Below are 11,954 nucleotides of genomic sequence, written 5' to 3' on the forward strand. Positions count from 1 at the left end.
ACTTCTTGTATTATAGACTTCATCTCTAGCAGTTCCGTTTGAGTCTTTTGTAAAGTTTGTAATTCCTCTTTTAGATCTTGCAAGAATTTCCTCATCTCCTGGAACTCATCAACTTCTTTCTCCTTTCTCTTTAGCAGTTCATTATCTCTCTTCTCTTCCATCTCTGTTAGCTTCGACATTATGATTGCTCTAAATTTCTTATCAGACATTTCCATGATTTTCACCGAACTGCTTGTGGATGAAGAGTTACTCTTTTCCCTAGGAGGAGAGGTATTTTCTTGTTTTCCCATATTTCTTGTGGTAATTTCTTGTCATCTGATGGATGGTGTGTTTCTTTCAAATTATTGAAGTTCAGTCTGAATGTTCAGGAGCAAGCAGACAGAGGTGATCTAGAATCTTTTTGCCATTCTGTTGTGATCGCTGGTGCAGCAGATTCAGTAGATATTGAGCGATATTTTAACCCTATTAGTATTTGGATGTTTAGCTACAGTGCTCTTAGATCCATCTAAAAACACATTAAAGGGATATTGGAGAGTGGAGAGATGAGAAAAAGGAAAATGAAAGAGAGAGAGAGAAACAACAAAAAGAGAAAAAAGACAAAAAAATGAAAAAATGTAATTACTGTTTTTCTTTCTTTCTTTCTTTCTTTCTTTCTTTCTTTCTTTTTTTTTTTTTTTTTTGTTTGTTTTTTTTTTACTTGCCAGACAGACAGAGAGAGACAGAGAGATAGAAAGCAAGAAATCACCCCCCGGGGGGATGACCACGCCATAATCCCTTCTCCTCCATTCTCCTCTTGGGATCTTGGGCACACACACACACGCGCCTGGCGTGAGTTTAAGCCACCGGGTCCGGGACTCGAACTGTGGTCGACTATGTGGGAGTCCAGTGACATAGCCATTACGCTAACTGCTGGTCCCCACTACTGTTTTTCTTTAAAAAAAAAAATCACAAAATAGAAAACCTAGTTCGCAGGAGCCATGAGGAATCTTCTTCTGAAGGTCTGGCCTCTTCTGCCTGGGTGGGAGGACCAGAGGGGATTATTAACAAGATAAAAGGTGGAGCTGAGAGCAAGAGAAAAACTTTACCTTTAAAAAAAAAATTGTAAAAAGGTCAAATTACAAAAAAATGAGAAGACAGAAGCAGGGAGAGACAGAAACAGAGACACAGAAACAGAGACAGAAGGGGGGAGCTCCCTACCGCTAGCTTGTTTGCTGGAGGCTGAATTATCAGTAGAAAATCTTCATTTCTCATGTGTCCTGAAATACCTAGTTCACTGGAGCCATGTGGAACCTTTTTCTGAAGGCCTGGCCTCTTCTGCCGGGACTTTTTTTTTTAAGAGGGATTTTTGCTCTAGGGCACATGTGCTCCCTAGAGAGACAGAGAGACAGAAAACAAGAAATCACCACTGGGGAATGGCCATGCCACAATCCCTTCTCTTCCATTCTCCTCTCAGGATTTTGGACATGCAGTCACACACACCTATGAGGTTTAAGCCACCAGGTCCAGGACTCAATCCAGGGTCGACTACATGGGAGTCCAGCAATGTAACCATTATACCATCTGCTGGTCCCCGGGATATCTTTTGAAATGCATTGCATGACCTCTGTACTTTAGGCCAGTTCACAAGGGCAAACCAAAGAATTATTAGAAAGCCCATTTGGTGGAAACCTACCACCATCTGATCCTCACTCAGTGCTGATTAAATTTCCCTCTAGCACAAACCACTGCTGGAGGTGCTGGATAGCATGGCTTCAAATAATCGTAGCATGAGTCCTGGTGGCCTGCCAAATACCTCATAACGACACCAATGAAGATCCGAGCTGCAGCCGAGTCAACACGCCCATCTGAAGAAACAAATTAGAGTGTTTCTGTAAACTGCACATGCTTATTTTTCTGCCTTTCAAAAAGAAAGAAGTCATTTTAATCAACAACTGAACAACTTATTTACATATACTCAGCTCTGTATAGATTGTTATAAAATTTAAACAATAGTTATAGAGCATTGCCAGTGACTTCAAGGACTTTGTGATTATCTGAAAATTTAAAACCCAGCCTCTAAAGTCTATGATGTAGCAGATACTAACTGGGTTGTCGCTGAAGTAAATTGAAAGGGAGGCTGCAAGGGTTACTCAATTGATAAATGATATATTTTTTAGGAGTCACAGTACGTAGGGCACTATGTTCAGATCTGGAAATATAAAGAATTAAAATGAATTACCTTGGTCTTCAAGATGATCATATGGTTTTGGGAGATGCCAAGTGCAGAGGGGCCATAGTGTAAGGAGCTACGATAACAGGAAAACAGTCAGCATTCTCAGAGGAGAGGGTGGCGCCTCCCCGACCGGGGCGTGCAGAAGGGCCTCACCGATGAGGCGGTCTACTAAGTCTGAGCAATGATTTCGTAGGAGATTTAAGACAGGATCCAAAACCTTCAATATGCATGAGCTTCATAGGGAGGAGACAGTTTAGAACAAAGAGTCAAATTACTGGATCCGAAAAATCCACTCTTCTAGGGAGAAAATGTTTGAGGATTTTGGTCGACTGGTTATGTTTGCGAGAATTTCAAATTGCCTTTATAACTCTAGAGAAAAACTGAATAATGCAGAGCTTAGATTTTATAACATAAACCATGGAGTGGAGAAGAATGAATAATGACAGAACAGCTTTTCTGCCCTAAAGCAGATAAAAGTCCAACCAGCTGGAGCAAGGGGAAGGATCTGTCATTTGTAGACCCTGGAACCAGACACCAGAGCAGAAGCTCAGACACAGCAGCAGGTGCAGCCTCCAAAAACGGCAGCCACCAGAAAGGCCTGGACCAGCAGGCGCCCTCCCGCAATTCTCAGGCAATAGATCGCCCTACTAGTGGTGCAGACCACCTTGGAGGAGTAGGTAAGAGAAAGGCTTAAGCTGATCAAATTGACAGTCTGAATTGACAGTATGTAAATCCAGAAGTTGCTTTGAAATACCACGAGATGTTGTTCCACAGTGAACGGAATGGGGAGCTACATTCTGGCACTTCTGAGTGATGCAAGTGGACACCCGTCAGAGCTCTCCAGGGGAGAAGAGCCCACAGCATGACACAGTGTGTGCTCACAGCACCTTGTGTGATTTTAGCATCAGGTCCCAGTTAGGGGCCATGAGGGAAGGTGGTAGAGGACTTCAGACTTATTTTGCAAGTCGTGGGAAGCTGCTGAAGCGTGAAAGCCAGAGAATGCCCCGTCAGATCTGCTTTCAGAATGTCCCCCATGGAGTTCAGAGATTAAGGGGATTAAAAGCCAGATAGAGAGACTCCTTGGGGAGGAAGAGAGACACACTGGATTTGGGGGATGGGCATACAGTTTGATGGAGGTGACCGGGAGAACCAAGCAAAGGGAGTTCACACAGAATGTCCTGAAGGAAGGTAGCCATAGAATACCCAGAGTCATGAACTCAAAGAGGGCACTAAAGGAAAGGGGTGGAGTGTCTGCCCCAAGTTTCCCTTTACTCAGAATCTTAAGAGCCAGAAAAGTCAAATAACTTGCTTTCAAAGTCTTGCTTTGTCTAGATCTATGGTTGGTGAACTACTGTTTTTGTAAATGAAATTTTATCAAACCAGCCACATCCATCCAAGTCTGTATTGATTTTGTCTACTTTGCCACTAGAGCAGAATTGAGCAGTTGCACCAGAGACTGGATGGCCTGCAAAGCTGGCTTTCTACTGAAAAAAGTTGCTGTCTCTGCTGTAGATTTTCAATCCTGATGCTCACGTGTCTCTGTCAGTACCTGGCCACTGGGTCTCTCGTGTACATGCTCTCTCATCCATGAGAGGAGCGGCCAGGACTGGAGGACTAGGGCGCTCAAACTAGGTACACAGCTGAGCAGCCATGGGTGAGAGCCCTCATTACCTCCTGCCTGGGTGACACTGGGCTCTCAGTCTCAGTTTTCTCACAGTAGTGACAGCAGAGGCCGTTCTGAGGCTTAAACGAGGTAACGTATGAACACCATAACTGCTTTAGCACAGTGTCTGGCACATGATATTGTTCAAGAAATGTTAACTATGATTTTTTTTTCTTGTTAAATTGTCTACTTTTTAGCTCCTGATTAAAAACCTGGCCTATCCTGACTGGATGGAGAAATGAAGGGAAAAAGACTATGGTATGACTTGCTCTCTCTGGATATCTCTCTCTGTCCTTTTCTCTGGCAAGTACATGTGTCCTCTAGAAATAAAAAAATTAATTAATTAAAAAACCTAGTTTGAAAGGGTGAGATACATGGAAGAGCATTTAAGAGACAAACCCTGCATCTTTTTGCCTAAGTCAGTGAGTCAGTGTTCATATTTTCCCCAGAATCCACCTGGAGTAGCTGTAAAGAAAACAGATTTCTGGTCCTTAGAAGACCTACTAAGTCAGACCCCCTACACTGGGGCCCAGAAATGTATGGTCTATAAGCTCCTTTTATGATTCCTACGCACAATAAGTTTCCAAACCTTGTTCTGAAGACCCTGCTGAGACCCACAGCTTTAAGTTTTGGTGTTAATTTTAACATATACAAGAAATTGAATAACATGACCGGAAATTTATCATATCATAGAAACTAGAGCTTGGTGAGAGACTAAAACATGTATTTCATTTTTAAACTTAGTCTATTTCAAAGATATTCAATTTTACCAAAAAAAAAAAAAGTACAGGTGTCGCATAGTGCTGATGATGGTCACAGAATGATGCAATTATGGGGCCTATAAACTGAAAGGAAGAAGGAAAGGGACTCGAATCCAGACTGCCTCTGTTTGAAGAAGGGACACATGCTTGAGGGTCAGAGTGACAGCCCGGAGAAGGCCGTGCTCCAATGGCTGGGCGTCATGTGTGTTCAGTCCTACAGCTGATGTTCTAACAATAGCCAGAACCCAGAGGACCTTTCCTCCCAAGATCTGTGTTGAAGGAGGAGAGGGAAGAGAAAAATAGATCCAGAGGATGCACTTTGACAAGGTATGTTTGGAGCTCTGGAAGTAGAGTCCCAGAAATGAAGGCAGAGGCATAACGTAGGACAGAGCTACCTAGAAGGGCCACCCTGTTGTAGGGGAAAGAGAGCCAGACTTATGATTTAGAGTATCTAAGTTCTGGCTCTGCCTCTAAGTATACATGTGCACAATTGTCTGTAACCAAGTCTTTAAGCCTCAGTTTCCTAATCTGTAAAAGCCAGGGAGTGTGTGTTGGTATTCCATGGTGTACGTACACTCTCTTGGAGATTTCAGGCATGGTATATAAATAGAGCAGACTCAATGCAAAACTAGTCCAGACCGTGGGCTGGATTTGACCCGTGGGCTGAGGTTACTGGTCCTTCTAGCCTCTCCCCCGCCATCGTGCCCTCCAACTGTCCCTCCCAGCCCTCACGGGTTAACCGTTACGGAACTTTATCTCGGTGTTTTCTCCCTCTACCCTGCTCCTGAATTTTGTCACACACAGCTTAGACCCTTTAAGATACCCACTACTTTCTAACTTATTATTCACGAATAAATGTTATTCTCCCATACTAGACTGTAAGCTCTGTGACAGTACAGGGTTAAGCCCAGGTGGGATTATCCTGAACTACCCACATTTTGCATAAAGTGGGTTCTTGTTAATGAACTTCAACAATGGTAGGATTCCCCTTTGTTGGCTTCCAGAACTTGCCCAGGGAGAACATTAAACTTCAACCTTACTTAAGGGATTTGAATAGTATTCCAAAAGAAATAATGTCAGATATCATAAATAACAAGAACTTGTCCATGTTTGGGACCTTAATGGGTAAATACCAAAAGATTAAGGCTCTTACGGAAGCTCAGAGTTGCTTTAATTATCAAATGGTCATGCCTCCAGCAATAAATATTGTCCTAAAAGACCGTTTTATCTCCTACTGTAATCAGAACATCTTGAGGAGACAGCAACTTGGCACTCACTAACTCTGTGCTCATGTGGAAATGATTCAAAGGCCCAGAGTTTAAGTTTTCTTATCTGTAAAACAGCAAAGTAAAAATACCTACTTCACAGGGTTCTTTTTAGGATTGAATGAAACAGAGCATGGAAAGTCCTGGTCCAAGGCTGGTCTAGAGAAAATACTTCTATATCTACTGTTATTTAGGCTTTCTAGCAGATGGTGTACCTATTACATTACTGCACTCCCACATGGCCAACCATGCTTCGAGTTCCAGATGTGGTGGCTTGAAACTCATGCCTGGAGAATGTGCATGTGTGCCCAAGATCCTGGGAGGAAAATGAAGAAGGGACTGCAGCATGGCCAACCCCTTTGGGGGTGGTTTCTCACTTTCCCTCTCAGTGTGTGTGTCTTCTCTCTCTCTTCTCGCTTCTCTTCTCTCTCTCTCTCTCTCTCAGCACACATGCCCTAAGGCAAAAACCTCTTAAAAAAAAAAGAACTTGTCAATGGCCCCATTAGCATCTTTGCCTTTATACCCCAGTTTCCTGCATGAGAAGTTTGCCCAGGCACCACTGGGGGTCATCATCACCTCTCTGCTAATGAGGATTTCACACCCTTGCCAGCCTCCTCCTACACAGGGGTCAGCTGTGGACTGTGGCATGCATTCGTGTCTCAGGCAAATGGTTTTTAAACTTCCTGAACTGAAACTGGAATAAGCCTGAGGTCTTCTGCCCACATCAATGGCCATGACCCTGTGTTCAGATCTCATTTTCTTTGGGTCAGTTTTGCATGGTTATTGCATTTTTGATCAAATTACGAGTGCCTGGATAATAATACTTACCCAGCACTTCTTATCTCCAAAGCAATGCAAAGGCCTCCAAGTCCATCTGTCTATGCCTATTCAGTGAATTTTCCATCCTTAATAAAAACAAGTTTCAGGCACCAACTTCAAAAGCTGATGCAGACAGACCTGCCTCCCAGAGAGCAGGTGCACCGCATGCACGTTAATGTGCAAAATCAGAGCTGGGCGCCGGGGCACTTCAAAGGCACAGGACGTGGAGCAGGGAGATAAAGGTTCGCTTAGAAATTCAGACTGAGGCAGTTATTTGCCTCTGAGTCTCAGTTGCCTGGTGTGTGAAATGGGGGTACAGATATGCCTCGCTCTTACCATGGCGTGTTACAAATTCAAGTGAAAATGGTTTGCAATACGATATGGAGCATATGCATTTATTATTACTTCCACAAGGGTCATCTTTCTTCGAACGCTGGGCCCCTATCAATAAATCTGGAGGTTTGCTCCTTTAACTTCCTGGACAAAATGATCCAGTAGGTCCTTCCGCTCCAAAAGGAAAGGGGAGGGAGACCTGCTCCAATGTGCACTCATCGGACCGCAGCAGTAATTGTCTTCATCATTTACTAAATCTCGCATGCCCCTAAGAGGACTTACAGAGGCCTCAAGCACGCCGTGAGATAGGAAGTAGTATTATCTCCATCTTACCGCGAGAGAACTGAGATGCGGTTGTGTTTAATATCTTGCCCATGTTTACGCAGCTAAGAGGAGACAAGCCTATTTTCCTTACCAACAGTTCTCCATCTTTAATCCATAAACTGGCAGAGATATTTGAGGAGCATATGTGAGACCAAAACTATTTCCATCATAATACTACAGTGTGAGAGCAGCAGTTGGCGTAATGGTTATGTTGTTGGACTCCCGTGTACTCTACCACAGTTTGAGTCCCGGACACAGCAGCTTAAACTCACGCCGGGCGTGTGTGCGTGCATGCCCAAGATCCCGAGAAGAGAATGAAGGAGAAGGGATTGCGGCGTGGCCATCCCCCGGGGGGTGATTTCTCACTGTTATTTGCCTTTTCTCCTCTCATCCTTTCACAAGTGTACATTGGTGTTATCCAGAGCCTACGTGACATGGGAGGTTGAATGCAGAAACGCATAGGAAAACCCTGCTGTCATCCATTAAACCAGAAGAGATTTGCAAAAATGTAAAACAATGACACACTTTCACTATTTTTTGTTTTCAAAAATACAGCATTTTTATTGAAAATGGTACTTGTTTTAATATATAATGCATTTTATTATTATTTTTAATGAATTTTAAGTTTTTCTTTAATTCTTGGTTTCAATTTTTGACATGGTAATTATCAATAGCTACCTCTCCTGTAAACAGGAGGTTGGGCTCTCAGTTATTTTTAAGGATTTAGCATATCCCTGACACCCAGATCTTTCAGATCTGCTACTCTTAACTAGACACACACCGTTATATTATTATTCCTAGTTTTTATAAAGTTTATCAAATTAAAATAAAAAATAATAGTCTAATAAACTATAATAACATCAAAGATGAGTAATTACTAACCCCTCACAACAGCTTTAACAATAAAGAACAATCTTTCTAATTTTCCTTTTTTTTGGGGGTGGGGGGAGCATTTTGCTATAGGCACGTGCACTCGCCAGACAGACAGAGACAGAGAGACAGAAAGCGAGAAATCACCCCCCGGGGGGATGGCCATGCCGCAATCCCTTCTCCTCCATTCTCCTCTCAGGATCTTGGGCACGCATGCACACGCGCCCGGCGTGAGTTTAAGCCACCGGGGCCGGAACTTGAACCACAGTTGACTTTGTGGGAGTCCAGTGACATAGCCATTATCCCAACTGCTGGTCCCCTATAATCTTTCTAATTTTCAATAACGAAATTGAGGCTTAGAGAGCTTGGGCGACTCACATTCACATAGCTCACAATAACCGTTTTCCAAATTTAAGAATCCACCAGCTCTATCAGTGACTCATAGTCTCTTTTTATTTTCCAGCTTACTGTGATTCTGTGTACCCTGCATGCCAACAGATACTTCTGCAACTACATTGCTTCTATGTGTTAAAGACCACAGAAACCAAAGTTCACAAAAGTCGTACAACTCTTGTTTCAGATCTAAGTAATATTAGAGATTGCACACATTGCTCTTAACTCTTCACTCTCTAGCCAACTTTCCTACGCGATGAAGATCAAGGGGCCAGACGATGCAGCAGTGGTAAACACAATGCTCTGAAAGGGTGATCCACGTGGGTGATTCTAGGTTTGCCTCCAGAGACCTCCATGAGTACACAACGTACACATGTGTCCATGATCCAGGGCTTGCCGAAACCTGTGACCTGCACAGGCAATGCGCCATTGGAAGCACTTTCTCTCTCTCTCTCATCTCTCTCTCTTCCGCTCTCATTCAAAAAAAAATAAGCTTTATGGGACCAGCAAATGGTGCAATGGTTATGTCACTGGACTCTCACATGGACAACTGCAGTTTGAGTCCCAGACCTGGAGGCTTGAAACTCACCCCAGGTACATGTGCATGCATGTCCAAAATCCCAAGAGGAGAATGGAGGAGTAGGGATTGCAGCATCCCAACCCGGGTGTGTGTGTGGGGGGGGGGGAGGTGATTTCTTGCTTTCTGTTTCTCTCCTCTGTCTCTCACTTCTCTCTTCCTCTCTTTCTGTATGTGTGTCTCTGGTGAGAGCACATACTCTATAGCAAAAGTCTCTGAAAATAAAACTAAATAAAATGAAATAGAATATAATAAAGTAAAATAAACAGTAACAGCAGATGAAGATCAAACGCTATTCTGACTGTGAACCATTAATTTTGTCACTGCAGGGGTAAAGGGCACCACTGTCTTTTCCCTATTTTCTATATTCCTGTTATCAGAGTCCTAATTAATTTAAGTGTCCAAAGAGAAAATTTATTACTGGTCTCAACCAGTGATGGTAATTTTGTTCACTTGATGAGTGGTTGGTTCAGAGAAATCACGTGACCCAGTTGCAGTCAATAACATGAAAACTCACTGGGTTAAAATTCCAAGAAACCCCTGCTTCCAGAGAGAAAAATAGATTTGAGGTATTTCCTACTTGGAATACATCTACGATGTCTAGAGGCATGCAGTTTTCTTCAAATAATAAGGTTACCATAATGAGAAAGGCAATAAAAGGGATTGCAGTCATCTCCACATTACTGAGCTATTAAATCAGACCCAGCAATCACCTACCTCCAAACATTTTGATGAAACAAATACCCCCTATTTCTTTAGATTACTGTCATCCTGTTGTTTGAAGCCAAATATACTACCAGGGAGGTTTTCTACAAATTGCAGAGGTATTTCCATGTATACGCAGGAATCTTGGCTAAAGATAGATTCAGAAAGGACAAAGATAACAGAATTAGTAGACAAGCACTTTAAAATAGGTACTATAGACATGTTCAAGGATTTGCAAGAAAACATAAAACTGGTAAGGAGAGAAGTGCAAGGAATTGTGAAAAAAAAAGGGGCCATATTTTATGCTATAAAGATGTCTAACTATTAAATTAATTATAAAATAAGACTAAATCTAAAAAAAGAGAAGAAAGAAAAGTTCCTGCTTGGAATTAATAGCAGATTAGACTTGCAGGGAAAACAAATAAATAAACAAACAAACATGTTCCGAAAACATACCAGTAGGAACAACTCAAACTTAAGCACAAAAAGAGAGAAAAAATTTGCACAGTTCCAGAAACATAAGGGATGGTATTAAGTTGTCTAATATAAATAAAACGAGTCTGCAAAGAAAGAAGGGGAGAAAATAATATTTAAAGAAATAATGGTTGAAATTTTATTCAAATTAGAATAAAAAAACATAGATATATACAATCAAAAGTTCAAAAAGCACAAAGAAAAATAAAAACAAAGAAAACCATACCAAGATACATTATGGTGAAATTGCTTCAAACTAGCAAAAAAGAGAATGTTAAAAGAAGTCGACCACGACGTGCTGCCGGCCCTGGTGCTCGGAGCTGCAGGTCTAGGGGAGACCGCGCGCTGGTCCTACCCGGTTCCAGCTGTAATCAGAAGCTGATCACTTGGCCACACGGCAGGAAGGGAAAAGGAACGAGAAAGAGACGCTCACCCGCTCGCCGCGTGCTTGGAGAGGCTTCCACTTCCCTTGGCTTCCTCCCCGAGAAACTGAGTTTCTAATTGTCACTGGATTGAGCTGAAACATTTTAGTGCAACAAGCGTTGATTAGAAGAGAAGCAAGTCACAAACAAAGATGAGTAAGAGCAAAGATGATGCACCTCGTGAACTAGAGAGCCAGTTTATCTTACGTCTGCTTCCAGAATATGCTGCTACTGTGAGGAGGCCACTGCAGGCTGCTCATGTCAACAGGAAGGATAGACTGACCACTGAGTTACACCCTGATGGGCGTCATGGCATCGTCAGATTGACTGGGACCTTTGGCCTCACAGTTGGTAGATCTGCCCTGTGGTATGGAAAGCTTGAAAACCATTGATAAGAGGACCTTTTAAAAGACAGCTGATACCTGTCAGATGCTTGTAGCCACAGGGGATGGTGACCTCTATCCTCCTGTGGAAGAACCAGTTACTTCTGCTGATCCCAAAGCAAGCAAGAAGAAGGACAAGGACAAAGAGGAAAAGTTTACCCGGAACCATGGAATTACTCTGCCTCTAAAACATGTCAGAAAGAGAAGGTTCCGGAAGAGAGCCAAAAAATATATTGATCTCCGGATGTGGGAAAAGCAGTGAAACGGTTGCTGAGCACAGGTGTGGAGGCTGTCAGTACTCACTGGGAAATCTTTGCTGAAGATGAAACAGAAAGTCAGGGCCTGGATATCTCTTCTCCTGGAATGACTAGTCACAGGCAGGGCCATGACTCCTTAGAACATGACAAGCTTCGGAAGATTTTCAGTGACCTCAGCAGCAGCAATGAAGATGAAGATGAGACACAGCATCCAGATGAAGAAAATGGAAATGTCACTGACACTGAAGAAGACGTGGAGAGACCACTACAGGAGAAGCTAAAGGAATCAGAATAGGATTGTATAGCCAGAAAATGACTGTAGGAAAGTTGCAGGGTTTGTGGAATGAACAGTTCAACCTCAATCATTACGGCGTCACTACAGGCCTTTGCTGTTTTTCTCCACTTGCCAGAAGCTACTGTGCTGCTCTGCGACGCCATCTGAGACGAAAAAGAAGAATTTAGTCTAGGAGTAGTGCGGCCAGTTAGCATGTTTTTC

The 11,954-nt window shown here is 42.8% G+C and overlaps 1 pseudogene; it reads left to right on the forward strand.

The window, feature by feature from the left end:
- The first annotated feature begins 10,970 nt into the window (after positions 1 to 10,970).
- Positions 10,971 to 11,753, forward strand: LOC102475863 (transcription initiation factor TFIID subunit 7-like; annotated as a pseudogene).
- The last annotated feature ends 201 nt before the right edge of the window (positions 11,754 to 11,954 follow it).

Source organism: Tupaia chinensis, unplaced genomic scaffold (genome assembly GCF_000334495.1).
Source record: "Tupaia chinensis unplaced genomic scaffold, TupChi_1.0 Scaffold000138_1, whole genome shotgun sequence".
Lineage (NCBI taxonomy): Eukaryota > Metazoa > Chordata > Mammalia > Scandentia > Tupaiidae > Tupaia > Tupaia belangeri.